Source organism: Phalangium opilio, unplaced genomic scaffold (assembly GCF_054372755.1).
Source record: "Phalangium opilio isolate 3A_F unplaced genomic scaffold, DU_Popi_V2 ptg000487l_1, whole genome shotgun sequence".
Taxonomy (NCBI): domain Eukaryota; kingdom Metazoa; phylum Arthropoda; class Arachnida; order Opiliones; family Phalangiidae; genus Phalangium; species Phalangium opilio.
Genome location: NW_028324237.1, coordinates 366,836 through 384,891, shown reverse-complemented (window position 1 = coordinate 384,891; position 18,056 = coordinate 366,836). Strand labels below are relative to the sequence as shown.

Here is an 18,056-nt window from a genome sequence, read left to right as displayed (position 1 = left end):
ACAAGTAATTTGGTGACTATTCAAATGGAACGAGTTAAATTGAAGGACAACGAGCTGAGCATGTTTCAGTGTCATACTTCGTCCGTTGGTCTAGGGGTATGATACTCGCTTCGGGTGTGAGTGGTCCCGGGTTTAAATCCCGGACGGACCCGAGTTTTTGCAGAGGTAATTTAGTGACTATTTAAATGCAACTAGTTATATTGTAGGCCTACGAGTTGAGAATGTTTCAGTGTCATACATGGTCCGTTGGTCTAGGGGTATGGTACTCGCTTCGGGTGTGAGTGGTCCCGGGTTCAAATCCCGGACGGACCCGAGTTTTGCAGAAGTAATTTAGTGACTATTGAAATGTAACTAGTTAAATTGTAGGACTACGAGCTGAGCATGTTTCAGTGTCATACTTCGTCCGTTGGTCTAGGGGTATGATACTCGCTTCGGGTGTGAGTGGTCCCGGGTTCGAATCCCGGACGGACCCGAGTTTTTGCAGAGGTAATTTAGTGACTATTTAAATGCAACTAACTACAGGCTAGGCCTATGAGTTGAGCATGTTTTATTTCATACATGGTCCATTGGTCTAGGGGTATGATACTCGCTTTGGGTGTGAGTGGTCCCGGGTTCAAGTCCAGGACGGACCCGAGTTTTTGCAGAGGTAATTTAGTGACTATTCAAATGCAACGAGTTAAATTGAAGGACTACGAGCTGAGCATGTTTTATTTCATACATGGTCCGTTTGTCTAGGGGTATGATACTCGCTTCGGGTGTGAGTGGTCCCGGGTTCAAATCCCGGACGGACCCGAGTTTTTGCAGAGGTAATTTAGTGACAATTTAAATGCAACTAACTACAGGGTAGGCCTATGAGTTGAGCATGTTTTATTTCATACATGGTCCGTTGGTCTAGGGGTATGATACTCGCTTTGGGTGTGAGTGTTCCCGGGTTAAAATCCCGGACGGACCCGAGTTTTAGCAGAAGTAATTTGGTGACTATTCAAATGGAACGAGTTAAATTGAAGGACAACGAGCTGAGCATGTTTCAGTGTCATACTTCGTCCGTTGGTCTAGGGGTATGATACTCGCTTCGGGTGTGAGTGGTCCCGGGTTCAAATCCCGGACGGACCCGAGTTTTTGCAGAGGTAATTTAGTGACTATTTAAATGCAACTAGTTATATTGTAGGCCTACGAGTTGAGAATGTTTCAGTGTCATACATGGTCCGTTGGTCTAGGGGTATGGTACTCGCTTCGGGTGTGAGTGGTCCCGGGTTCAAATCCCGGACGGACCCGAGTTTTTGCAGAGGTAATTTAGTGACTATTTAAATGCAACTAACTACATTGTAGGCCTATGAGTTGAGCATGTTTTATTTCATACATGGTCCGTTGGTCTAGGGGTATGATACTCGCTTTGGGTGCGAGTGGTCCCGGGTTCAAATCCCGGACGGACCCGAGTTTTGCAGAAGTAATTTAGTGACTATTGAAATGTAACTAGTTAAATTGTAGGACTACGAGCTGAGCATGTTTCAGTGTCATACTTCGTCCGTTGGTCTAGGGGTATGATACTCGCTTCGGGTGTGAGTGGTCCCGGGTTCGAATCCCGGACGGACCCGAGTTTTTGCAGAGGTAATTTAGTGACTATTTAAATGCAACTAACTACAGGCTAGGCCTATGAGTTGAGCATGTTTTATTTCATACATGGTCCATTGGTCTAGGGGTATGATACTCGCTTCGGGTGTGAGTGGTCCCGGGTTCAAATCCCGGACGGACCCGAGTTTTTGCAGAGGTAATTTAGTGACTATTTAAATGCAACTAGTTATATTGTAGGCCTACGAGTTGAGAATGTTTCAGTGTCATACATGGTCCGTTGGTCTAGGGGTATGGTACTCGCTTCGGGTGTGAGTGGTCCCGGGTTCAAATCCCGGACGGACCCGAGTTTTTGCAGAGGTAATTTAGTGACTATTTAAATGCAACTAACTACAGGGTAGGCCTATGAGTTGAGCATGTTTTATTTCATACATGGTCCGTTGGTCTAGGGGTATGATACTCGCTTTGGGTGCGAGTGGTCCCGGGTTCAAATCCCGGAAGGACCCGAGTTTTGCAGAAGTAATTTAGTGACTATTGAAATGTAACTAGTTAAATTGTAGGACTACGAGCTGAGCATGTTTCAGTGTCATACTTCGTCCGTTGGTCTAGGGGTATGATACTCGCTTCGGGTGTGAGTGGTCCCGGGTTCGAATCCCGGACGGACCCGAGTTTTTGCAGAGGTAATTTAGTGACTATTTAAATGCAACTAACTACAGGGTAGGCCTATGAGTTGAGCATGTTTTATTTCATACATCGTCCGTTGGTCTAGGGGTATGATACTCGCTTTGGGTGCGAGTGGTCCCGGGTTCAAATCTCGGACGGACCCGAGTTTTTGCACAAGTAATTTGGTGACTATTCAAATGGAACGAGTTAAATTGAAGGACAACGAGCTGAGCATGTTTCAGTGTCATACTTCGTCCGTTGGTCTAGGGGTATGATACTCGCTTCGGGTGTGAGTGGTCCCGGGTTTAAATCCCGGACGGACCCGAGTTTTTGCAGAGGTAATTTAGTGACTATTTAAATGCAACTAGTTATATTGTAGGCCTACGAGTTGAGAATGTTTCAGTGTCATACATGGTCCGTTGGTCTAGGGGTATGGTACTCGCTTCGGGTGTGAGTGGTCCCGGGTTCAAATCCCGGACGGACCCGAGTTTTGCAGAAGTAATTTAGTGACTATTGAAATGTAACTAGTTAAATTGTAGGACTACGAGCTGAGCATGTTTCAGTGTCATACTTCGTCCGTTGGTCTAGGGGTATGATACTCGCTTCGGGTGTGAGTGGTCCCGGGTTCGAATCCCGGACGGACCCGAGTTTTTGCAGAGGTAATTTAGTGACTATTTAAATGCAACTAACTACAGGCTAGGCCTATGAGTTGAGCATGTTTTATTTCATACATGGTCCATTGGTCTAGGGGTATGATACTCGCTTTGGGTGTGAGTGGTCCCGGGTTCAAGTCCAGGACGGACCCGAGTTTTTGCAGAGGTAATTTAGTGACTATTTAAATGCAACTATTTATATTGTAGGCCTACGAGTTGAGCATGTTTCAGTGTCGTACATGGTCCGTTGGTCTAGGGGTATGATTCTCGCTTTGGGTGCGAGTGGTGCCGGGTTCAAATCCCGGACGGACCCGTGTTTTTGCAGATGTAATTTGATGACTATTTAAATGCAACGAGTTAAATTGTAGGACTACGAGTTGAGCATGTTTCAGTGTCATACTTCGTCCGTTGGTCTAGGGGTATGATACTCGCTTCGGGTGTGAGTGGTCCCGGGTTCAAATCCCGGACGGACCCGAGTTTTTGCAGAAGTAATTTGGTGACTATTCAAATGCAACGAGTTAAATTGAAGGACTACGAGCTGAGCATGTTTTATTTCATACATGGTCCGTTTGTCTAGGGGTATGATACTCGCTTCGGGTGTGAGTGGTCCCGGGTTCAAATCCCGGACGGACCCGAGTTTTTGCAGAGGTAATTTAGTGACTATTTAAATGCAACTAACTACAGGGTAGGCCTATGAGTTGAGCATGTTTTATTTCATACATGGTCCGTTGGTCTAGGGGTATGATACTCGCTTTGGGTGTGAGTGTTCCCGGGTTAAAATCCCGGACGGACCCGAGTTTTTGCAGAAGTAATTTGGTGACTATTCAAATGGAACGAGTTAAATTGAAGGACAACGAGCTGAGCATGTTTCAGTGTCATACTTCGTCCGTTGGTCTAGGGGTATGATACTCGCTTCGGGTGTGAGTGGTCCCGGGTTCAAATCCCGGACGGACCCGAGTTTTTGCAGAGGTAATTTAGTGACTATTGAAATGTAACTAGTTAAATTGTAGGACTACGAGCTGAGCATGTTTCAGTGTCATACTTCGTCCGTTGTTCTAGGGGTATGATACTCGCTTCGGGTGTGAGTGGTCCCGGGTTCGAATCCCGGACGGACCCGAGTTTTTGCAGAGGTAATTTAGTGACTATTTAAATGCAACTAACTACAGGGTAGGCCTATGAGTTGAGCATGTTTTATTTCATACATCGTCCGTTGGTCTAGGGGTATGATACTCGCTTTGGGTGCGAGTGGTCCCGGGTTCAAATCTCGGACGGACCCGAGTTTTTGCACAAGTAATTTGGTGACTATTCAAATGGAACGAGTTAAATTGAAGGACAACGAGCTGAGCATGTTTCAGTGTCATACTTCGTCCGTTGGTCTAGGGGTATGATACTCGCTTCGGGTGTGAGTGGTCCCGGGTTTAAATCCCGGACGGACCCGAGTTTTTGCAGAGGTAATTTAGTGACTATTTAAATGCAACTAGTTATATTGTAGGCCTACGAGTTGAGAATGTTTCAGTGTCATACATGGTCCGTTGGTCTAGGGGTATGGTACTCGCTTCGGGTGTGAGTGGTCCCGGGTTCAAATCCCGGACGGACCCGAGTTTTGCAGAAGTAATTTAGTGACTATTGAAATGTAACTAGTTAAATTGTAGGACTACGAGCTGAGCATGTTTCAGTGTCATACTTCGTCCGTTGGTCTAGGGGTATGATACTCGCTTCGGGTGTGAGTGGTCCCGGGTTCGAATCCCGGACGGACCCGAGTTTTTGCAGAGGTAATTTAGTGACTATTTAAATGCAACTAACTACAGGCTAGGCCTATGAGTTGAGCATGTTTTATTTCATACATGGTCCATTGGTCTAGGGGTATGATACTCGCTTTGGGTGTGAGTGGTCCCGGGTACAAGTCCAGGACGGACCCGAGTTTTTGCAGAGGTAATTTAGTGACTATTTAAATGCAACTATTTATATTGTAGGCCTACGAGTTGAGCATGTTTCAGTGTCGTACATGGTCCGTTGGTCTAGGGGTATGATTCTCGCTTTGGGTGCGAGTGGTGCCGGGTTCAAATCCCGGACGGACCCGTGTTTTTGCAGATGTAATTTGATGACTATTTAAATGCAACGAGTTAAATTGTAGGACTACGAGTTGAGCATGTTTCAGTGTCATACTTCGTCCGTTGGTCTAGGGGTATGATACTCGCTTCGGGTGTGAGTGGTCCCGGGTTCAAATCCCGGACGGACCCGAGTTTTTGCAGAAGTAATTTGGTGACTATTCAAATGCAACGAGTTAAATTGAAGGACTACGAGCTGAGCATGTTTTATTTCATACATGGTCCGTTTGTCTAGGGGTATGATACTCGCTTCGGGTGTGAGTGGTCCCGGGTTCAAATCCCGGACGGACCCGAGTTTTTGCAGAGGTAATTTAGTGACTATTTAAATGCAACTAACTACAGGGTAGGCCTATGAGTTGAGCATGTTTTATTTCATACATGGTCCGTTGGTCTAGGGGTATGATACTCGCTTTGGGTGTGAGTGTTCCCGGGTTAAAATCCCGGACGGACCCGAGTTTTTGCAGAAGTAATTTGGTGACTATTCAAATGGAACGAGTTAAATTGAAGGACAACGAGCTGAGCATGTTTCAGTGTCATACTTCGTCCGTTGGTCTAGGGGTATGATACTCGCTTCGGGTGTGAGTGGTCCCGGGTTCAAATCCCGGACGGACCCGAGTTTTTGCAGAGGTAATTTAGTGACTATTTAAATGCAACTAGTTAAATTGTAGGACTACGAGCTGAGCATGTTTCAGTGTCATACTTCGTCCGTTGGTCTAGGGGTATGATACTCGCTTCGGGTGTGAGTGGTCCCGGGTTCGAATCCCGGACGGACCCGAGTTTTTGCAGAGGTAATTTAGTGACTATTTAAATGCAACTAACTACAGGCTAGGCCTATGAGTTGAGCATGTTTTATTTCATACATGGTCCATTGGTCTAGGGGTATGATACTCGCTTTGGGTGTGAGTGGTCCCGGGTTCAAGTCCAGGACGGACCCGAGTTTTTGCAGAGGTAATTTAGTGACTATTCAAATGCAACGAGTTAAATTGAAGGACTACGAGCTGAGCATGTTTTATTTCATACATGGTCCGTTTGTCTAGGGGTATGATACTCGCTTCGGGTGTGAGTGGTCCCGGGTTCAAATCCCGGACGGACCCGAGTTTTTGCAGAGGTAATTTAGTGACAATTTAAATGCAACTAACTACAGGGTAGGCCTATGAGTTGAGCATGTTTTATTTCATACATGGTCCGTTGGTCTAGGGGTATGATACTCGCTTTGGGTGTGAGTGTTCCCGGGTTAAAATCCCGGACGGACCCGAGTTTTTGCAGAAGTAATTTGGTGACTATTCAAATGGAACGAGTTAAATTGAAGGACAACGAGCTGAGCATGTTTCAGTGTCATACTTCGTCCGTTGGTCTAGGGGTATGATACTCGCTTCGGGTGTGAGTGGTCCCGGGTTCAAATCCCGGACGGACCCGAGTTTTTGCAGAGGTAATTTAGTGACTATTTAAATGCAACTAGTTATATTGTAGGCCTACGAGTTGAGAATGTTTCAGTGTCATACATGGTCCGTTGGTCTAGGGGTATGGTACTCGCTTCGGGTGTGAGTGGTCCCGGGTTCAAATCCCGGACGGACCCGAGTTTTTGCAGAGGTAATTTAGTGACTATTTAAATGCAACTAACTACATTGTAGGCCTATGAGTTGAGCATGTTTTATTTCATACATGGTCCGTTGGTCTAGGGGTATGATACTCGCTTTGGGTGCGAGTGGTCCCGGGTTCAAATCCCGGACGGACCCGAGTTTTGCAGAAGTAATTTAGTGACTATTGAAATGTAACTAGTTAAATTGTAGGACTACGAGCTGCGCATGTTTCAGTGTCATACTTCGTCCGTTGGTCTAGGGGTATGATACTCGCTTCGGGTGTGAGTGGTCCCGGGTTCGAATCCCGGACGGACCCGAGTTTTTGCAGAGGTAATTTAGTGACTATTTAAATGCAACTAACTACAGGCTAGGCCTATGAGTTGAGCATGTTTTATTTCATACATGGTCCATTGGTCTAGGGGTATGATACTCGCTTCGGGTGTGAGTGGTCCCGGGTTCAAATCCCGGACGGACCCGAGTTTTTGCAGAGGTAATTTAGTGACTATTTAAATGCAACTAGTTATATTGTAGGCCTACGAGTTGAGAATGTTTCAGTGTCATACATGGTCCGTTGGTCTAGGGGTATGGTACTCGCTTCGGGTGTGAGTGGTCCCGGGTTCAAATCCCGGACGGACCCGAGTTTTTGCAGAGGTAATTTAGTGACTGTTTAAATGCAACTAACTACATTGTAGGCCTATGAGTTGAGCATGTTTTATTTCATACATGGTCCGTTGGTCTAGGGGTATGATACTCGCTTTGGGTGCGAGTGGTCCCGGGTTCAAATCCCGGACGGACCCGAGTTTTGCAGAAGTAATTTAGTGACTATTGAAATGTAACTAGTTAAATTGTAGGACTACGAGCTGAGCATGTTTCAGTGTCATACTTCGTCCGTTGGTCTAGGGGTATGATACTCGCTTCGGGTGTGAGTGGTCCCGGGTTCGAATCCCGGACGGACCCGAGTTTTTGCAGAGGTAATTTAGTGACTATTTAAATGCAACTAACTACAGGCTAGGCCTATGAGTTGAGCATGTTTTATTTCATACATGGTCCATTGGTCTAGGGGTATGATACTCGCTTCGGGTGTGAGTGGTCCCGGGTTCAAATCCCGGACGGACCCGAGTTTTTGCAGAGGTAATTTAGTGACTATTTAAATGCAACTAGTTATATTGTAGGCCTACGAGTTGAGAATGTTTCAGTGTCATACATGGTCCGTTGGTCTAGGGGTATGGTACTCGCTTCGGGTGTGAGTGGTCCCGGGTTCAAATCCCGGACGGACCCGAGTTTTTGCAGAGGTAATTTAGTGACTATTTAAATGCAACTAACTACAGGGTAGGCCTATGAGTTGAGCATGTTTTATTTCATACATGGTCCGTTGGTCTAGGGGTATGATACTCGCTTTGGGTGCGAGTGGTCCCGGGTTCAAATCCCGGAAGGACCCGAGTTTTGCAGAAGTAATTTAGTGACTATTGAAATGTAACTAGTTAAATTGTAGGACTACGAGCTGAGCATGTTTCAGTGTCATACTTCGTCCGTTGGTCTAGGGGTATGATACTCGCTTCGGGTGTGAGTGGTCCCGGGTTCGAATCCCGGACGGACCCGAGTTTTTGCAGAGGTAATTTAGTGACTATTTAAATGCAACTAACTACAGGGTAGGCCTATGAGTTGAGCATGTTTTATTTCATACATCGTCCGTTGGTCTAGGGGTATGATACTCGCTTTGGGTGCGAGTGGTCCCGGGTTCAAATCTCGGACGGACCCGAGTTTTTGCACAAGTAATTTGGTGACTATTCAAATGGAACGAGTTAAATTGAAGGACAACGAACTGAGCATGTTTCAGTGTCATACTTCGTCCGTTGGTCTAGGGGTATGATACTCGCTTCGGGTGTGAGTGGTCCCGGGTTTAAATCCCGGACGGACCCGAGTTTTTGCAGAGGTAATTTAGTGACTATTTAAATGCAACTAGTTATATTGTAGGCCTACGAGTTGAGAATGTTTCAGTGTCATACATGGTCCGTTGGTCTAGGGGTATGGTACTCGCTTCGGGTGTGAGTGGTCCCGGGTTCAAATCCCGGACGGACCCGAGTTTTGCAGAAGTAATTTAGTGACTATTGAAATGTAACTAGTTAAATTGTAGGACTACGAGCTGAGCATGTTTCAGTGTCATACTTCGTCCGTTGGTCTAGGGGTATGATACTCGCTTCGGGTGTGAGTGGTCCCGGGTTCGAATCCCGGACGGACCCGAGTTTTTGCAGAGGTAATTTAGTGACTATTTAAATGCAACTAACTACAGGCTAGGCCTATGAGTTGAGCATGTTTTATTTCATACATGGTCCATTGGTCTAGGGGTATGATACTCGCTTTGGGTGTGAGTGGTCCCGGGTTCAAGTCCAGGACGGACCCGAGTTTTTGCAGAGGTAATTTAGTGACTATTTAAATGCAACTATTTATATTGTAGGCCTACGAGTTGAGCATGTTTCAGTGTCGTACATGGTCCGTTGGTCTAGGGGTATGATTCTCGCTTTGGGTGCGAGTGGTGCCGGGTTCAAATCCCGGACGGACCCGTGTTTTTGCAGATGTAATTTGATGACTATTTAAATGCAACGAGTTAAATTGTAGGACTACGAGTTGAGCATGTTTCAGTGTCATACTTCGTCCGTTGGTCTAGGGGTATGATACTCGCTTCTGGTGTGAGTGGTCCCGGGTTCAAATCCCGGACGGACCCGAGTTTTTGCAGAAGTAATTTGGTGACTATTCAAATGCAACGAGTTAAATTGAAGGACTACGAGCTGAGCATGTTTTATTTCATACATGGTCCGTTGGTCTAGGGGTATGATACTCGCTTCGGGTGTGAGTGGTCCCGGGTTCAAATCCCGGACGGACCCGAGTTTTTGCAGAGGTAATTTAGTGACTATTTAAATGCAACTAACTACAGGGTAGGCCTATGAGTTGAGCATGTTTTATTTCATACATGGTCCGTTGGTCTAGGGGTATGATACTCGCTTTGGGTGTGAGTGTTCCCGGGTTAAAATCCCGGACGGACCCGAGTTTTTGCAGAGGTAATTTAGTGACTATTCAAATGCAACTAGTTATATTGTAGGCCTACGAGTTGAGCATGTTTCAGTGTCATACATGGTCCGTGGGCCTAGGGGTATGATACTCGCTTCGGGTATGAGTGGTCCCGGGTTCAAATCCCGGACGGACCCGAGTTTTTGCAGAGGTAATTTAGTGACTATTTAAATGCAACTAACTACAGGGTAGGCCTATGAGTTGAGCATGTTTTATTTCATACATGGTCCGTTGGTCTAGGGGTATGATACTCGCTTTGGGTGTGAGTGGTCCCGGGTTCAAATCCCGGACGGACCCGAGTTTTTGCAGAGGTAATTTAGTGACTATTTAAATGCAACTAGTTATATTGTAGGCCTACGAGTTGAGCATGTTTCAGTGTCATACATGGTCCGTTGGTCTAGGGGTATGGTACTCGCTTCGGGTGTGAGTGGTCCCGGGTTCAAATCCCGGACGGACCCGAGTTTTTGCAGAGGTAATTTAGTGACTATTGAAATGTAACTAGTTAAATTGTAGGACTACGAGCTGAGCATGTTTCAGTGTCATACTTCGTCCGTTGGTCTAGGGGTATGATACTCGCTTCGGGTGTGAGTGGTCCCGGGTTCGAATCCCGGACGGACCCGAGTTTTTGCAGAGGTAATTTAGTGACTATTTAAATGCAACTAACTACAGGCTAGGCCTATGAGTTGAGCATGTTTTATTTCATACATGGTCCATTGGTCTAGGGGTATGATACTCGCTTCGGGTGTGAGTGGTCCCGGGTTCAAATCCCGGACGGACCCGAGTTTTTGCAGAGGTAATTTAGTGACTATTTAAATGCAACTAGTTATATTGTAGGCCTACGAGTTGAGAATGTTTCAGTGTCATACATGGTCCGTTGGTCTAGGGGTATGGTACTCGCTTCGGGTGTGAGTGGTCCCGGGTTCAAATCCCGGACGGACCCGAGTTTTTGCAGAGGTAATTTAGTGACTATTTAAATGCAACTAACTACAGGGTAGGCCTATGAGTTGAGCATGTTTTATTTCATACATGGTCCGTTGGTCTAGGGGTATGATACTCGCTTTGGGTGCGAGTGGTCCCGGGTTCAAATCCCGGACGGACCCGAGTTTTGCAGAAGTAATTTAGTGACTATTGAAATGTAACTAGTTAAATTGTAGGACTACGAGCTGAGCATGTTTCAGTGTCATACTTCGTCCGTTGGTCTAGGGGTATGATACTCGCTTCGGGTGTGAGTGGTCCCGGGTTCGAATCCCGGACGGACCCGAGTTTTTGCAGAGGTAATTTAGTGACTATTTAAATGCAACTAACTACAGGGTAGGCCTATGAGTTGAGCATGTTTTATTTCATACATCGTCCGTTGGTCTAGGGGTATGATACTCGCTTTGGGTGCGAGTGGTCCCGGGTTCAAATCTCGGACGGACCCGAGTTTTTGCAGAAGTAATTTGGTGACTATTCAAATGGAACGAGTTAAATTGAAGGACAACGAGCTGAGCATGTTTCAGTGTCATACTTCGTCCGTTGGTCTAGGGGTATGATACTCGCTTCGGGTGTGAGTGGTCCCGGGTTTAAATCCCGGACGGACCCGAGTTTTTGCAGAGGTAATTTAGTGACTATTTAAATGCAACTAGTTATATTGTAGGCCTACGAGTTGAGAATGTTTCAGTGTCATACATGGTCCGTTGGTCTAGGGGTATGGTACTCGCTTCGGGTGTGAGTGGTCCCGGGTTCAAATCCCGGACGGACCCGAGTTTTTGCAGAGGTAATTTAGTGACTATTTAAATGCAACTAACTACAGGGTAGGCCTATGAGTTGAGCATGTTTTATTTCATACATGGTCCGTTGGTCTAGGGGTATGATACTCGCTTTGGGTGCGAGTGGTCCCGGGTTCAAATCCCGGACGGACCCGAGTTTTGCAGAAGTAATTTAGTGACTATTGAAATGTAACTAGTTAAATTGTAGGACTACGAGCTGAGCATGTTTCAGTGTCATACTTCGTCCGTTGGTCTAGGGGTATGATACTCGCTTCGGGTGTGAGTGGTCCCGGGTTCGAATCCCGGACGGACCCGAGTTTTTGCAGAGGTAATTTAGTGACTATTTAAATGCAACTAACTACAGGGTAGGCCTATGAGTTGAGCATGTTTTATTTCATACATGGTCCATTGGTCTAGGGGTATGATACTCGCTTTGGGTGTGAGTGGTCCCGGGTTCAAGTCCAGGACGGACCCGAGTTTTTGCAGAGGTAATTTAGTGACTATTTAAATGCAACTATTTATATTGTAGGCCTACGAGTTGAGCATGTTTCAGTGTCGTACATGGTCCGTTGGTCTAGGGGTATGATTCTCGCTTTGGGTGCGAGTGGTGCCGGGTTCAAATCCCGGACGGACCCGTGTTTTTGCAGATGTAATTTGATGACTATTTAAATGCAACGAGTTAAATTGTAGGACTACGAGTTGAGCATGTTTCAGTGTCATACTTCGTCCGTTGGTCTAGGGGTATGATACTCGCTTCTGGTGTGAGTGGTCCCGGGTTCAAATCCCGGACGGACCCGAGTTTTTGCAGAAGTAATTTGGTGACTATTCAAATGCAACGAGTTAAATTGAAGGACTACGAGCTGAGCATGTTTTATTTCATACATGGTCCGTTGGTCTAGGGGTATGATACTCGCTTCGGGTGTGAGTGGTCCCGGGTTCAAATCCCGGACGGACCCGAGTTTTTGCAGAGGTAATTTAGTGACTATTTAAATGCAACTAACTACAGGGTAGGCCTATGAGTTGAGCATGTTTTATTTCATACATGGTCCGTTGGTCTAGGGGTATGATACTCGCTTTGGGTGTGAGTGTTCCCGGGTTAAAATCCCGGACGGACCCGAGTTTTTGCAGAGGTAATTTAGTGACTATTCAAATGCAACTAGTTATATTGTAGGCCTACGAGTTGAGCATGTTTCAGTGTCATACATGGTCCGTGGGCCTAGGGGTATGATACTCGCTTCGGGTATGAGTGGTCCCGGGTTCAAATCCCGGACGGACCCGAGTTTTTGCAGAGGTAATTTAGTGACTATTTAAATGCAACTAACTACAGGGTAGGCCTATGAGTTGAGCATGTTTTATTTCATACATGGTCCGTTGGTCTAGGGGTATGATACTCGCTTTGGGTGTGAGTGGTCCCGGGTTCAAATCCCGGACGGACCCGAGTTTTTGCAGAGGTAATTTAGTGACTATTTAAATGCAACTAGTTATATTGTAGGCCTACGAGTTGAGCATGTTTCAGTGTCATACATGGTCCGTTGGTCTAGGGGTATGGTACTCGCTTCGGGTGTGAGTGGTCCCGGGTTCAAATCCCGGACGGACCCGAGTTTTTGCAGAGGTAATTTAGTGACTATTTAAATGCAACTAGTTAAATTGTAGGACTACGAGTTGAGCATGTTTCAGTGTCATACTTCGTCCGTTGGTCTAGGGGTATGATACTCGCTTAGGGTGCGAGTGGTCCCGGGTTCAAATCCCGGACGGACCCGAGTTTTGCAGAAGTAATTTAGTGACTATTTAAATGCAACTAGTTATATTGTAGGCCTTCGAGTTGAGCATGTTTCAGTGTCATACTTCGTCCGTTGGTCTAGGGGTATGATACTCGCTTCGGGTGTGAGTGGTCCCGGGTTCGAATCCCGGACGGACCCGAGTTTTTTCAGAGGTAATTTAGTGACTATTTAAATGCAACTAACTACAGGCTAGGCCTATGAGTTGAGCATGTTTTATTTCATACATGGTCCGTTGGTCTAGGGGTATGATACTCGCTTTGGGTGCGAGTGGTCCCGGGTTCAAATCCCGGACGGACCCGTGTTTTTGCAGAAGTAATTTGGTGACTATTTAAAAGTAACTAGTTAAATAGTAGGACTACGAGTTGAGCATGCTTCAGTGTCATATTTCCTCCGTTGGTCTAGGGGTATGATACTCGCTTAGGGTGCGAGGGGTCCCCGGTTAAAATCCCGGACGGACCCGAGTTTTTGCAGAAGTAATTTAGTGACTATTTAAATGCAACTAACAACAGGGTAGGCCTATGAGTTGAGCATGTTTTATTTCATACATGGTCCGTTGGTCTAGGGGTATGATGCTCGGTTTGGGTGTGAGTGGTCCCGGGTTCAAATCCCGGACGGACCCGAATTTTTGCAGAGGTAATTTAGTGACTATTTAAATGCAACTAGTTATATTGTAGGCCTACGAGTTGAGCATGTTTCAGTGTCATACATGATCCGTTGGTCTAGGGGTATGATACTCGCTTCGGGTGTGAGTGGTCCCGGGTTCAAATCCCGGACGGACCCGAGTCTTTGCAGAGGTAATTTAGTGACTATTTAAATGCAACTAACTACAGGGTAGGCCTATGAGATGAGCATGTTTTATTTCATACATGGTCCGTTGGTCTAGGGGTATGATACTCGCTTTGGGTGCGAGTGGTCCCGGGTTCAAATCCCGGACGGACCCGAGTTTTGCAGAAGTAATTTGGTGACTATTTAAATGTAACTAGTTAAATTGTAGGACTACGAGTTGAGCATGTTTCAGTGTCATACTTCGTCCGTTGGTCTAGGGGTATGATACTCGCTTCGGGTGTGAGGGGTCCCGGGTTCAAATCCCGGACGGACCCGAGTTTTTGCAGAGGTAATTTAGTGACTATTTTAATGCAACTAACTACAGGGTAGGCCTATGAGTTGAGCATGTTTTATTTCATACATGGTCCGTTGGTCTAGGGGTATGATACTCGCTTTGGGTGCGAGTGGTCCCGGGTTCAAATCCCGGACGGACCCGAGTTTTGCAGAAGTAATTTGGTGACTATTTAAATGTAACTAGTTAAATTGTAGGACTACGAGTTGAGCATGTTTCAGTGTCATACTTCGTCCGTTGGTCTAGGGGTATGATACTCGCTTAGGGTGCGAGTGGTCCCGGGTTCAAATCCCGGACGGACCCGAGTTTTGCAGAAGTAATTTGGTGACTATTTAAATGTAACTAGTTAAATTGTAGGACTACGAGCTGAGCATGTTTCAGTGTCATACTTCGTCCGTTGGTCTAGGGGTATGATACTCGCTTCGGGTGTGAGTGGTCCCGGGATCAAATCCCGGACGGACCCGAGTTTTTGCAGAGGTAATTTAGTGACTATTTTAATGCAACTAACTACAGGGTAGGCCTATGAGTTGAGCATGTTTTATTTCATACATGGTCCGTTGGTCTAGGGGTATGATACTCGCTTTGGGTGTGAGTGGTCCCGGGTTCAAATCCCGGACGGACCCGAGTTTTTGCAGAGGTAATTTAGTGACTATTTAAATGCAACTAGTTATATTGTAGGCCTACGAGTTGAGCATGTTTCAGTGTCATACATGGTCCGTTGGTCTAGGGGTATGGTACTCGCTTCGGGTGTGAGTGGTCCCGGGTTCAAATCCCGGACGGACCCGAGTTTTTGCAGAGGTAATTTAGTGACTATTTAAATGCAACTAGTTAAATTGTAGGACTACGAGTTGAGCATGTTTCAGTGTCATACTTCGTCCGTTGGTCTAGGGGTATGATACTCGCTTAGGGTGCGAGTGGTCCCGGGTTCAAATCCCGGACGGACCCGAGTTTTGCAGAAGTAATTTAGTGACTATTTAAATGCAACTAGTTATATTGTAGGCCTTCGAGTTGAGCATGTTTCAGTGTCATACTTCGTCCGTTGGTCTAGGGGTATGATACTCGCTTCGGGTGTGAGTGGTCCCGGGTTCGAATCCCGGACGGACCCGAGTTTTTTCAGAGGTAATTTAGTGACTATTTAAATGCAACTAACTACAGGCTAGGCCTATGAGTTGAGCATGTTTTATTTCATACATGGTCCGTTGGTCTAGGGGTATGATACTCGCTTTGGGTGCGAGTGGTCCCGGGTTCAAATCCCGGACGGACCCGTGTTTTTGCAGAAGTAATTTGGTGACTATTTAAAAGTAACTAGTTAAATAGTAGGACTACGAGTTGAGCATGCTTCAGTGTCATATTTCCTCCGTTGGTCTAGGGGTATGATACTCGCTTAGGGTGCGAGGGGTCCCCGGTTAAAATCCCGGACGGACCCGAGTTTTTGCAGAAGTAATTTAGTGACTATTTAAATGCAACTAACAACAGGGTAGGCCTATGAGTTGAGCATGTTTTATTTCATACATGGTCCGTTGGTCTAGGGGTATGATGCTCGGTTTGGGTGTGAGTGGTCCCGGGTTCAAATCCCGGACGGACCCGAATTTTTGCAGAGGTAATTTAGTGACTATTTAAATGCAACTAGTTATATTGTAGGCCTACGAGTTGAGCATGTTTCAGTGTCATACATGATCCGTTGGTCTAGGGGTATGATACTCGCTTCGGGTGTGAGTGGTCCCGGGTTCAAATCCCGGACGGACCCGAGTTTTTGCAGAGGTAATTTAGTGACTATTTAAATGCAACTAACTACAGGGTAGGCCTATGAGATGAGCATGTTTTATTTCATACATGGTCCGTTGGTCTAGGGGTATGATACTCGCTTTGGGTGCGAGTGGTCCCGGGTTCAAATCCCGGACGGACCCGAGTTTTGCAGAAGTAATTTGGTGACTATTTAAATGTAACTAGTTAAATTGTAGGACTACGAGTTGAGCATGTTTCAGTGTCATACTTCGTCCGTTGGTCTAGGGGTATGATACTCGCTTCGGGTGTGAGGGGTCCCGGGTTCAAATCCCGGACGGACCCGAGTTTTTGCAGAGGTAATTTAGTGACTATTTTAATGCAACTAACTACAGGGTAGGCCTATGAGTTGAGCATGTTTTATTTCATACATGGTCCGTTGGTCTAGGGGTATGATACTCGCTTTGGGTGCGAGTGGTCCCGGGTTCAAATCCCGGACGGACCCGAGTTTTGCAGAAGTAATTTGGTGACTATTTAAATGTAACTAGTTAAATTGTAGGACTACGAGTTGAGCATGTTTCAGTGTCATACTTCGTCCGTTGGTCTAGGGGTATGATACTCGCTTAGGGTGCGAGTGGTCCCGGGTTCAAATCCCGGACGGACCCGAGTTTTGCAGAAGTAATTTGGTGACTATTTAAATGTAACTAGTTAAATTGTAGGACTACGAGCTGAGCATGTTTCAGTGTCATACTTCGTCCGTTGGTCTAGGGGTATGATACTCGCTTCGGGTGTGAGTGGTCCCGGGATCAAATCCCGGACGGACCCGAGTTTTTGCAGAGGTAATTTAGTGACTATTTTAATGCAACTAACTACAGGGTAGGCCTATGAGTTGAGCATGTTTTATTTCATACATGGTCCGTTGGTCTAGGGGTATGATACTCGCTTTGGGTGCGAGTGGTCCCGGGTTCAAATCCCGGACGGACCCGAGTTTTGCAGAAGTAATTTGGTGACTATTTAAATGTAACTAGTTAAATTGTAGGACTACGAGTTGAGCATGTTTCAGTGTCATACTTCGTCCGTTGGTCTAGGGGTATGATACTCGCTTAGGGTGCGAGTGGTCCCGGGTTCAAATCCCGGACGGACCCGAGTTTTGCAGAAGTAATTTGGTGACTATTTAAATGTAACTAGTTAAATTGTAGGACTACGAGTTGAGCATGTTTCAGTGTCATACTTCGTCCGTTGGTCTAGGGGTATGATACTCGCTTAGGGTGCGAGTGGTCCCGGGTTCAAATCCCGGACGGACCCGAGTTTTGCTGAAGTAATTTGGTGACTATTTAAATGTAACTAGTTAAATTGTAGGACTACGAGCTGAGCATGTTTCAGTGTCATACTTCGTCCGTTGGTCTAGGGGTATGATACTCGCTTCGGGTGCGAGTGGTCCCGGGTTCAAATCCCGGACGGACCCGAGTTTTGCAGAAGTAATTTGGTGACTATTTAAATGTAACTAGTTAAATTGTAGGACTACGAGCTGAGCATGTTTCAGTGTCATACTTCGTCCGTTGTTCTAGGGGTATGATACTCGCTTCGGGTGTGAGTGGTCCCGGTTTCAAATCCCGGACGGACCCGAGTTTTGCAGAAGTAATTTGGTGACTATTTAAATGTAACTAATTAAATTGTAGGACTACGAGTTGAGCATGCTTCAGTGTCATATTTCGTCCGTTGGTCTAGGGGTATGATACTCGCTTAGGGTGCGAGGGGTCCCCGGTTAAAATCCCGGACGGACCCGAGTTTTGCAGAAGTAATTTGGTGACTATTTAAATGTAACTAGTTAAATTGTAGGACTACGAGCTGAGCATGTTTCAGTGTCATACTTCGTCCGTTGGTCTAGGGGTATGGTACTCGCTTCGGGTGTGAGTGGTCCCGGGTTCAAATCCCGGACGGACCCGAGTTTTTGCAGAGGTAATTTAGTGACTATTTAAATGCAACTAACTACAGGGTAGGCCTATGAGTTGAGCATGTTTTATTTCATACATCGTCCGTTGGTCTAGG

The 18,056-nt window shown here is 46.1% G+C and overlaps 77 non-coding genes across 77 annotated transcripts; all 77 read left to right on the top strand.

The window, feature by feature from the left end:
- The first annotated feature begins 240 nt into the window (after positions 1-240).
- On the top strand, positions 241-312 carry TRNAP-CGG (transfer RNA proline (anticodon CGG)). The gene has a single exon. It is a non-coding gene; the product is annotated as a tRNA-Pro (tRNA).
- Positions 313-400: 88 nt separating this feature from the next.
- Positions 401-474, top strand: TRNAP-CGG (transfer RNA proline (anticodon CGG)). The gene has a single exon. It is a non-coding gene; the product is annotated as a tRNA-Pro (tRNA).
- Positions 475-720: 246 nt separating this feature from the next.
- On the top strand, positions 721-792 carry TRNAP-CGG (transfer RNA proline (anticodon CGG)). Its single transcript has one exon. It is a non-coding gene; the product is annotated as a tRNA-Pro (tRNA).
- A 249-nt stretch (positions 793-1,041) lies between these two features.
- TRNAP-CGG (transfer RNA proline (anticodon CGG)) lies at positions 1,042-1,115 on the top strand. The gene has a single exon. It is a non-coding gene; the product is annotated as a tRNA-Pro (tRNA).
- An 87-nt stretch (positions 1,116-1,202) lies between these two features.
- Positions 1,203-1,274, top strand: TRNAP-CGG (transfer RNA proline (anticodon CGG)). Its single transcript has one exon. It is a non-coding gene; the product is annotated as a tRNA-Pro (tRNA).
- An 88-nt stretch (positions 1,275-1,362) lies between these two features.
- TRNAP-UGG (transfer RNA proline (anticodon UGG)) lies at positions 1,363-1,434 on the top strand. The gene has a single exon. It is a non-coding gene; the product is annotated as a tRNA-Pro (tRNA).
- Positions 1,435-1,522: 88 nt separating this feature from the next.
- TRNAP-CGG (transfer RNA proline (anticodon CGG)) lies at positions 1,523-1,596 on the top strand. Its single transcript has one exon. It is a non-coding gene; the product is annotated as a tRNA-Pro (tRNA).
- An 86-nt stretch (positions 1,597-1,682) lies between these two features.
- Positions 1,683-1,754, top strand: TRNAP-CGG (transfer RNA proline (anticodon CGG)). The gene has a single exon. It is a non-coding gene; the product is annotated as a tRNA-Pro (tRNA).
- An 89-nt stretch (positions 1,755-1,843) lies between these two features.
- TRNAP-CGG (transfer RNA proline (anticodon CGG)) lies at positions 1,844-1,915 on the top strand. The gene has a single exon. It is a non-coding gene; the product is annotated as a tRNA-Pro (tRNA).
- A 248-nt stretch (positions 1,916-2,163) lies between these two features.
- On the top strand, positions 2,164-2,237 carry TRNAP-CGG (transfer RNA proline (anticodon CGG)). The gene has a single exon. It is a non-coding gene; the product is annotated as a tRNA-Pro (tRNA).
- A 408-nt stretch (positions 2,238-2,645) lies between these two features.
- On the top strand, positions 2,646-2,717 carry TRNAP-CGG (transfer RNA proline (anticodon CGG)). The gene has a single exon. It is a non-coding gene; the product is annotated as a tRNA-Pro (tRNA).
- Positions 2,718-2,805: 88 nt separating this feature from the next.
- TRNAP-CGG (transfer RNA proline (anticodon CGG)) lies at positions 2,806-2,879 on the top strand. Its single transcript has one exon. It is a non-coding gene; the product is annotated as a tRNA-Pro (tRNA).
- A 247-nt stretch (positions 2,880-3,126) lies between these two features.
- On the top strand, positions 3,127-3,198 carry TRNAP-UGG (transfer RNA proline (anticodon UGG)). The gene has a single exon. It is a non-coding gene; the product is annotated as a tRNA-Pro (tRNA).
- An 89-nt stretch (positions 3,199-3,287) lies between these two features.
- Positions 3,288-3,361, top strand: TRNAP-CGG (transfer RNA proline (anticodon CGG)). Its single transcript has one exon. It is a non-coding gene; the product is annotated as a tRNA-Pro (tRNA).
- An 86-nt stretch (positions 3,362-3,447) lies between these two features.
- On the top strand, positions 3,448-3,519 carry TRNAP-CGG (transfer RNA proline (anticodon CGG)). Its single transcript has one exon. It is a non-coding gene; the product is annotated as a tRNA-Pro (tRNA).
- A 249-nt stretch (positions 3,520-3,768) lies between these two features.
- On the top strand, positions 3,769-3,842 carry TRNAP-CGG (transfer RNA proline (anticodon CGG)). The gene has a single exon. It is a non-coding gene; the product is annotated as a tRNA-Pro (tRNA).
- Positions 3,843-4,411: 569 nt separating this feature from the next.
- On the top strand, positions 4,412-4,483 carry TRNAP-CGG (transfer RNA proline (anticodon CGG)). The gene has a single exon. It is a non-coding gene; the product is annotated as a tRNA-Pro (tRNA).
- Positions 4,484-4,571: 88 nt separating this feature from the next.
- On the top strand, positions 4,572-4,645 carry TRNAP-CGG (transfer RNA proline (anticodon CGG)). The gene has a single exon. It is a non-coding gene; the product is annotated as a tRNA-Pro (tRNA).
- A 247-nt stretch (positions 4,646-4,892) lies between these two features.
- On the top strand, positions 4,893-4,964 carry TRNAP-UGG (transfer RNA proline (anticodon UGG)). Its single transcript has one exon. It is a non-coding gene; the product is annotated as a tRNA-Pro (tRNA).
- An 89-nt stretch (positions 4,965-5,053) lies between these two features.
- Positions 5,054-5,127, top strand: TRNAP-CGG (transfer RNA proline (anticodon CGG)). Its single transcript has one exon. It is a non-coding gene; the product is annotated as a tRNA-Pro (tRNA).
- An 86-nt stretch (positions 5,128-5,213) lies between these two features.
- TRNAP-CGG (transfer RNA proline (anticodon CGG)) lies at positions 5,214-5,285 on the top strand. Its single transcript has one exon. It is a non-coding gene; the product is annotated as a tRNA-Pro (tRNA).
- A 249-nt stretch (positions 5,286-5,534) lies between these two features.
- TRNAP-CGG (transfer RNA proline (anticodon CGG)) lies at positions 5,535-5,608 on the top strand. The gene has a single exon. It is a non-coding gene; the product is annotated as a tRNA-Pro (tRNA).
- Positions 5,609-5,695: 87 nt separating this feature from the next.
- TRNAP-CGG (transfer RNA proline (anticodon CGG)) lies at positions 5,696-5,769 on the top strand. Its single transcript has one exon. It is a non-coding gene; the product is annotated as a tRNA-Pro (tRNA).
- A 246-nt stretch (positions 5,770-6,015) lies between these two features.
- Positions 6,016-6,087, top strand: TRNAP-CGG (transfer RNA proline (anticodon CGG)). The gene has a single exon. It is a non-coding gene; the product is annotated as a tRNA-Pro (tRNA).
- Positions 6,088-6,336: 249 nt separating this feature from the next.
- On the top strand, positions 6,337-6,410 carry TRNAP-CGG (transfer RNA proline (anticodon CGG)). The gene has a single exon. It is a non-coding gene; the product is annotated as a tRNA-Pro (tRNA).
- Positions 6,411-6,497: 87 nt separating this feature from the next.
- TRNAP-CGG (transfer RNA proline (anticodon CGG)) lies at positions 6,498-6,569 on the top strand. Its single transcript has one exon. It is a non-coding gene; the product is annotated as a tRNA-Pro (tRNA).
- An 88-nt stretch (positions 6,570-6,657) lies between these two features.
- On the top strand, positions 6,658-6,729 carry TRNAP-UGG (transfer RNA proline (anticodon UGG)). The gene has a single exon. It is a non-coding gene; the product is annotated as a tRNA-Pro (tRNA).
- Positions 6,730-6,817: 88 nt separating this feature from the next.
- Positions 6,818-6,891, top strand: TRNAP-CGG (transfer RNA proline (anticodon CGG)). The gene has a single exon. It is a non-coding gene; the product is annotated as a tRNA-Pro (tRNA).
- Positions 6,892-6,977: 86 nt separating this feature from the next.
- Positions 6,978-7,049, top strand: TRNAP-CGG (transfer RNA proline (anticodon CGG)). The gene has a single exon. It is a non-coding gene; the product is annotated as a tRNA-Pro (tRNA).
- Positions 7,050-7,138: 89 nt separating this feature from the next.
- Positions 7,139-7,210, top strand: TRNAP-CGG (transfer RNA proline (anticodon CGG)). The gene has a single exon. It is a non-coding gene; the product is annotated as a tRNA-Pro (tRNA).
- An 88-nt stretch (positions 7,211-7,298) lies between these two features.
- Positions 7,299-7,370, top strand: TRNAP-UGG (transfer RNA proline (anticodon UGG)). The gene has a single exon. It is a non-coding gene; the product is annotated as a tRNA-Pro (tRNA).
- An 88-nt stretch (positions 7,371-7,458) lies between these two features.
- TRNAP-CGG (transfer RNA proline (anticodon CGG)) lies at positions 7,459-7,532 on the top strand. Its single transcript has one exon. It is a non-coding gene; the product is annotated as a tRNA-Pro (tRNA).
- An 86-nt stretch (positions 7,533-7,618) lies between these two features.
- Positions 7,619-7,690, top strand: TRNAP-CGG (transfer RNA proline (anticodon CGG)). Its single transcript has one exon. It is a non-coding gene; the product is annotated as a tRNA-Pro (tRNA).
- Positions 7,691-7,779: 89 nt separating this feature from the next.
- On the top strand, positions 7,780-7,851 carry TRNAP-CGG (transfer RNA proline (anticodon CGG)). Its single transcript has one exon. It is a non-coding gene; the product is annotated as a tRNA-Pro (tRNA).
- A 248-nt stretch (positions 7,852-8,099) lies between these two features.
- TRNAP-CGG (transfer RNA proline (anticodon CGG)) lies at positions 8,100-8,173 on the top strand. The gene has a single exon. It is a non-coding gene; the product is annotated as a tRNA-Pro (tRNA).
- Positions 8,174-8,581: 408 nt separating this feature from the next.
- Positions 8,582-8,653, top strand: TRNAP-CGG (transfer RNA proline (anticodon CGG)). Its single transcript has one exon. It is a non-coding gene; the product is annotated as a tRNA-Pro (tRNA).
- Positions 8,654-8,741: 88 nt separating this feature from the next.
- Positions 8,742-8,815, top strand: TRNAP-CGG (transfer RNA proline (anticodon CGG)). The gene has a single exon. It is a non-coding gene; the product is annotated as a tRNA-Pro (tRNA).
- A 247-nt stretch (positions 8,816-9,062) lies between these two features.
- Positions 9,063-9,134, top strand: TRNAP-UGG (transfer RNA proline (anticodon UGG)). The gene has a single exon. It is a non-coding gene; the product is annotated as a tRNA-Pro (tRNA).
- Positions 9,135-9,223: 89 nt separating this feature from the next.
- Positions 9,224-9,297, top strand: TRNAQ-CUG (transfer RNA glutamine (anticodon CUG)). The gene has a single exon. It is a non-coding gene; the product is annotated as a tRNA-Gln (tRNA).
- Positions 9,298-9,383: 86 nt separating this feature from the next.
- TRNAP-CGG (transfer RNA proline (anticodon CGG)) lies at positions 9,384-9,455 on the top strand. The gene has a single exon. It is a non-coding gene; the product is annotated as a tRNA-Pro (tRNA).
- A 409-nt stretch (positions 9,456-9,864) lies between these two features.
- TRNAP-UGG (transfer RNA proline (anticodon UGG)) lies at positions 9,865-9,936 on the top strand. The gene has a single exon. It is a non-coding gene; the product is annotated as a tRNA-Pro (tRNA).
- An 89-nt stretch (positions 9,937-10,025) lies between these two features.
- On the top strand, positions 10,026-10,097 carry TRNAP-CGG (transfer RNA proline (anticodon CGG)). Its single transcript has one exon. It is a non-coding gene; the product is annotated as a tRNA-Pro (tRNA).
- Positions 10,098-10,186: 89 nt separating this feature from the next.
- On the top strand, positions 10,187-10,260 carry TRNAP-CGG (transfer RNA proline (anticodon CGG)). The gene has a single exon. It is a non-coding gene; the product is annotated as a tRNA-Pro (tRNA).
- An 86-nt stretch (positions 10,261-10,346) lies between these two features.
- On the top strand, positions 10,347-10,418 carry TRNAP-CGG (transfer RNA proline (anticodon CGG)). Its single transcript has one exon. It is a non-coding gene; the product is annotated as a tRNA-Pro (tRNA).
- Positions 10,419-10,507: 89 nt separating this feature from the next.
- TRNAP-CGG (transfer RNA proline (anticodon CGG)) lies at positions 10,508-10,579 on the top strand. The gene has a single exon. It is a non-coding gene; the product is annotated as a tRNA-Pro (tRNA).
- An 88-nt stretch (positions 10,580-10,667) lies between these two features.
- On the top strand, positions 10,668-10,739 carry TRNAP-UGG (transfer RNA proline (anticodon UGG)). The gene has a single exon. It is a non-coding gene; the product is annotated as a tRNA-Pro (tRNA).
- An 88-nt stretch (positions 10,740-10,827) lies between these two features.
- On the top strand, positions 10,828-10,901 carry TRNAP-CGG (transfer RNA proline (anticodon CGG)). The gene has a single exon. It is a non-coding gene; the product is annotated as a tRNA-Pro (tRNA).
- A 408-nt stretch (positions 10,902-11,309) lies between these two features.
- TRNAP-CGG (transfer RNA proline (anticodon CGG)) lies at positions 11,310-11,381 on the top strand. Its single transcript has one exon. It is a non-coding gene; the product is annotated as a tRNA-Pro (tRNA).
- Positions 11,382-11,469: 88 nt separating this feature from the next.
- Positions 11,470-11,541, top strand: TRNAP-UGG (transfer RNA proline (anticodon UGG)). The gene has a single exon. It is a non-coding gene; the product is annotated as a tRNA-Pro (tRNA).
- An 88-nt stretch (positions 11,542-11,629) lies between these two features.
- TRNAP-CGG (transfer RNA proline (anticodon CGG)) lies at positions 11,630-11,703 on the top strand. The gene has a single exon. It is a non-coding gene; the product is annotated as a tRNA-Pro (tRNA).
- A 247-nt stretch (positions 11,704-11,950) lies between these two features.
- TRNAP-UGG (transfer RNA proline (anticodon UGG)) lies at positions 11,951-12,022 on the top strand. Its single transcript has one exon. It is a non-coding gene; the product is annotated as a tRNA-Pro (tRNA).
- An 89-nt stretch (positions 12,023-12,111) lies between these two features.
- Positions 12,112-12,185, top strand: TRNAQ-CUG (transfer RNA glutamine (anticodon CUG)). Its single transcript has one exon. It is a non-coding gene; the product is annotated as a tRNA-Gln (tRNA).
- Positions 12,186-12,271: 86 nt separating this feature from the next.
- TRNAP-CGG (transfer RNA proline (anticodon CGG)) lies at positions 12,272-12,343 on the top strand. Its single transcript has one exon. It is a non-coding gene; the product is annotated as a tRNA-Pro (tRNA).
- Positions 12,344-12,752: 409 nt separating this feature from the next.
- TRNAP-UGG (transfer RNA proline (anticodon UGG)) lies at positions 12,753-12,824 on the top strand. The gene has a single exon. It is a non-coding gene; the product is annotated as a tRNA-Pro (tRNA).
- An 89-nt stretch (positions 12,825-12,913) lies between these two features.
- TRNAP-CGG (transfer RNA proline (anticodon CGG)) lies at positions 12,914-12,985 on the top strand. The gene has a single exon. It is a non-coding gene; the product is annotated as a tRNA-Pro (tRNA).
- An 89-nt stretch (positions 12,986-13,074) lies between these two features.
- On the top strand, positions 13,075-13,148 carry TRNAP-AGG (transfer RNA proline (anticodon AGG)). The gene has a single exon. It is a non-coding gene; the product is annotated as a tRNA-Pro (tRNA).
- Positions 13,149-13,234: 86 nt separating this feature from the next.
- On the top strand, positions 13,235-13,308 carry TRNAP-CGG (transfer RNA proline (anticodon CGG)). Its single transcript has one exon. It is a non-coding gene; the product is annotated as a tRNA-Pro (tRNA).
- An 86-nt stretch (positions 13,309-13,394) lies between these two features.
- On the top strand, positions 13,395-13,466 carry TRNAP-UGG (transfer RNA proline (anticodon UGG)). Its single transcript has one exon. It is a non-coding gene; the product is annotated as a tRNA-Pro (tRNA).
- Positions 13,467-13,876: 410 nt separating this feature from the next.
- TRNAP-CGG (transfer RNA proline (anticodon CGG)) lies at positions 13,877-13,949 on the top strand. The gene has a single exon. It is a non-coding gene; the product is annotated as a tRNA-Pro (tRNA).
- Positions 13,950-14,036: 87 nt separating this feature from the next.
- TRNAP-UGG (transfer RNA proline (anticodon UGG)) lies at positions 14,037-14,108 on the top strand. The gene has a single exon. It is a non-coding gene; the product is annotated as a tRNA-Pro (tRNA).
- Positions 14,109-14,196: 88 nt separating this feature from the next.
- On the top strand, positions 14,197-14,270 carry TRNAP-CGG (transfer RNA proline (anticodon CGG)). The gene has a single exon. It is a non-coding gene; the product is annotated as a tRNA-Pro (tRNA).
- Positions 14,271-14,356: 86 nt separating this feature from the next.
- TRNAP-UGG (transfer RNA proline (anticodon UGG)) lies at positions 14,357-14,428 on the top strand. Its single transcript has one exon. It is a non-coding gene; the product is annotated as a tRNA-Pro (tRNA).
- Positions 14,429-14,516: 88 nt separating this feature from the next.
- Positions 14,517-14,590, top strand: TRNAP-AGG (transfer RNA proline (anticodon AGG)). Its single transcript has one exon. It is a non-coding gene; the product is annotated as a tRNA-Pro (tRNA).
- A 246-nt stretch (positions 14,591-14,836) lies between these two features.
- On the top strand, positions 14,837-14,908 carry TRNAP-UGG (transfer RNA proline (anticodon UGG)). The gene has a single exon. It is a non-coding gene; the product is annotated as a tRNA-Pro (tRNA).
- Positions 14,909-14,997: 89 nt separating this feature from the next.
- TRNAP-CGG (transfer RNA proline (anticodon CGG)) lies at positions 14,998-15,069 on the top strand. The gene has a single exon. It is a non-coding gene; the product is annotated as a tRNA-Pro (tRNA).
- An 89-nt stretch (positions 15,070-15,158) lies between these two features.
- Positions 15,159-15,232, top strand: TRNAP-AGG (transfer RNA proline (anticodon AGG)). The gene has a single exon. It is a non-coding gene; the product is annotated as a tRNA-Pro (tRNA).
- An 86-nt stretch (positions 15,233-15,318) lies between these two features.
- Positions 15,319-15,392, top strand: TRNAP-CGG (transfer RNA proline (anticodon CGG)). The gene has a single exon. It is a non-coding gene; the product is annotated as a tRNA-Pro (tRNA).
- Positions 15,393-15,478: 86 nt separating this feature from the next.
- Positions 15,479-15,550, top strand: TRNAP-UGG (transfer RNA proline (anticodon UGG)). The gene has a single exon. It is a non-coding gene; the product is annotated as a tRNA-Pro (tRNA).
- A 410-nt stretch (positions 15,551-15,960) lies between these two features.
- Positions 15,961-16,033, top strand: TRNAP-CGG (transfer RNA proline (anticodon CGG)). Its single transcript has one exon. It is a non-coding gene; the product is annotated as a tRNA-Pro (tRNA).
- Positions 16,034-16,120: 87 nt separating this feature from the next.
- TRNAP-UGG (transfer RNA proline (anticodon UGG)) lies at positions 16,121-16,192 on the top strand. The gene has a single exon. It is a non-coding gene; the product is annotated as a tRNA-Pro (tRNA).
- An 88-nt stretch (positions 16,193-16,280) lies between these two features.
- On the top strand, positions 16,281-16,354 carry TRNAP-CGG (transfer RNA proline (anticodon CGG)). The gene has a single exon. It is a non-coding gene; the product is annotated as a tRNA-Pro (tRNA).
- An 86-nt stretch (positions 16,355-16,440) lies between these two features.
- On the top strand, positions 16,441-16,512 carry TRNAP-UGG (transfer RNA proline (anticodon UGG)). Its single transcript has one exon. It is a non-coding gene; the product is annotated as a tRNA-Pro (tRNA).
- Positions 16,513-16,600: 88 nt separating this feature from the next.
- Positions 16,601-16,674, top strand: TRNAP-AGG (transfer RNA proline (anticodon AGG)). The gene has a single exon. It is a non-coding gene; the product is annotated as a tRNA-Pro (tRNA).
- Positions 16,675-16,920: 246 nt separating this feature from the next.
- On the top strand, positions 16,921-16,992 carry TRNAP-UGG (transfer RNA proline (anticodon UGG)). The gene has a single exon. It is a non-coding gene; the product is annotated as a tRNA-Pro (tRNA).
- Positions 16,993-17,080: 88 nt separating this feature from the next.
- TRNAP-AGG (transfer RNA proline (anticodon AGG)) lies at positions 17,081-17,154 on the top strand. The gene has a single exon. It is a non-coding gene; the product is annotated as a tRNA-Pro (tRNA).
- An 86-nt stretch (positions 17,155-17,240) lies between these two features.
- Positions 17,241-17,314, top strand: TRNAP-AGG (transfer RNA proline (anticodon AGG)). Its single transcript has one exon. It is a non-coding gene; the product is annotated as a tRNA-Pro (tRNA).
- Positions 17,315-17,400: 86 nt separating this feature from the next.
- On the top strand, positions 17,401-17,474 carry TRNAP-CGG (transfer RNA proline (anticodon CGG)). The gene has a single exon. It is a non-coding gene; the product is annotated as a tRNA-Pro (tRNA).
- The last annotated feature ends 582 nt before the right edge of the window (positions 17,475-18,056 follow it).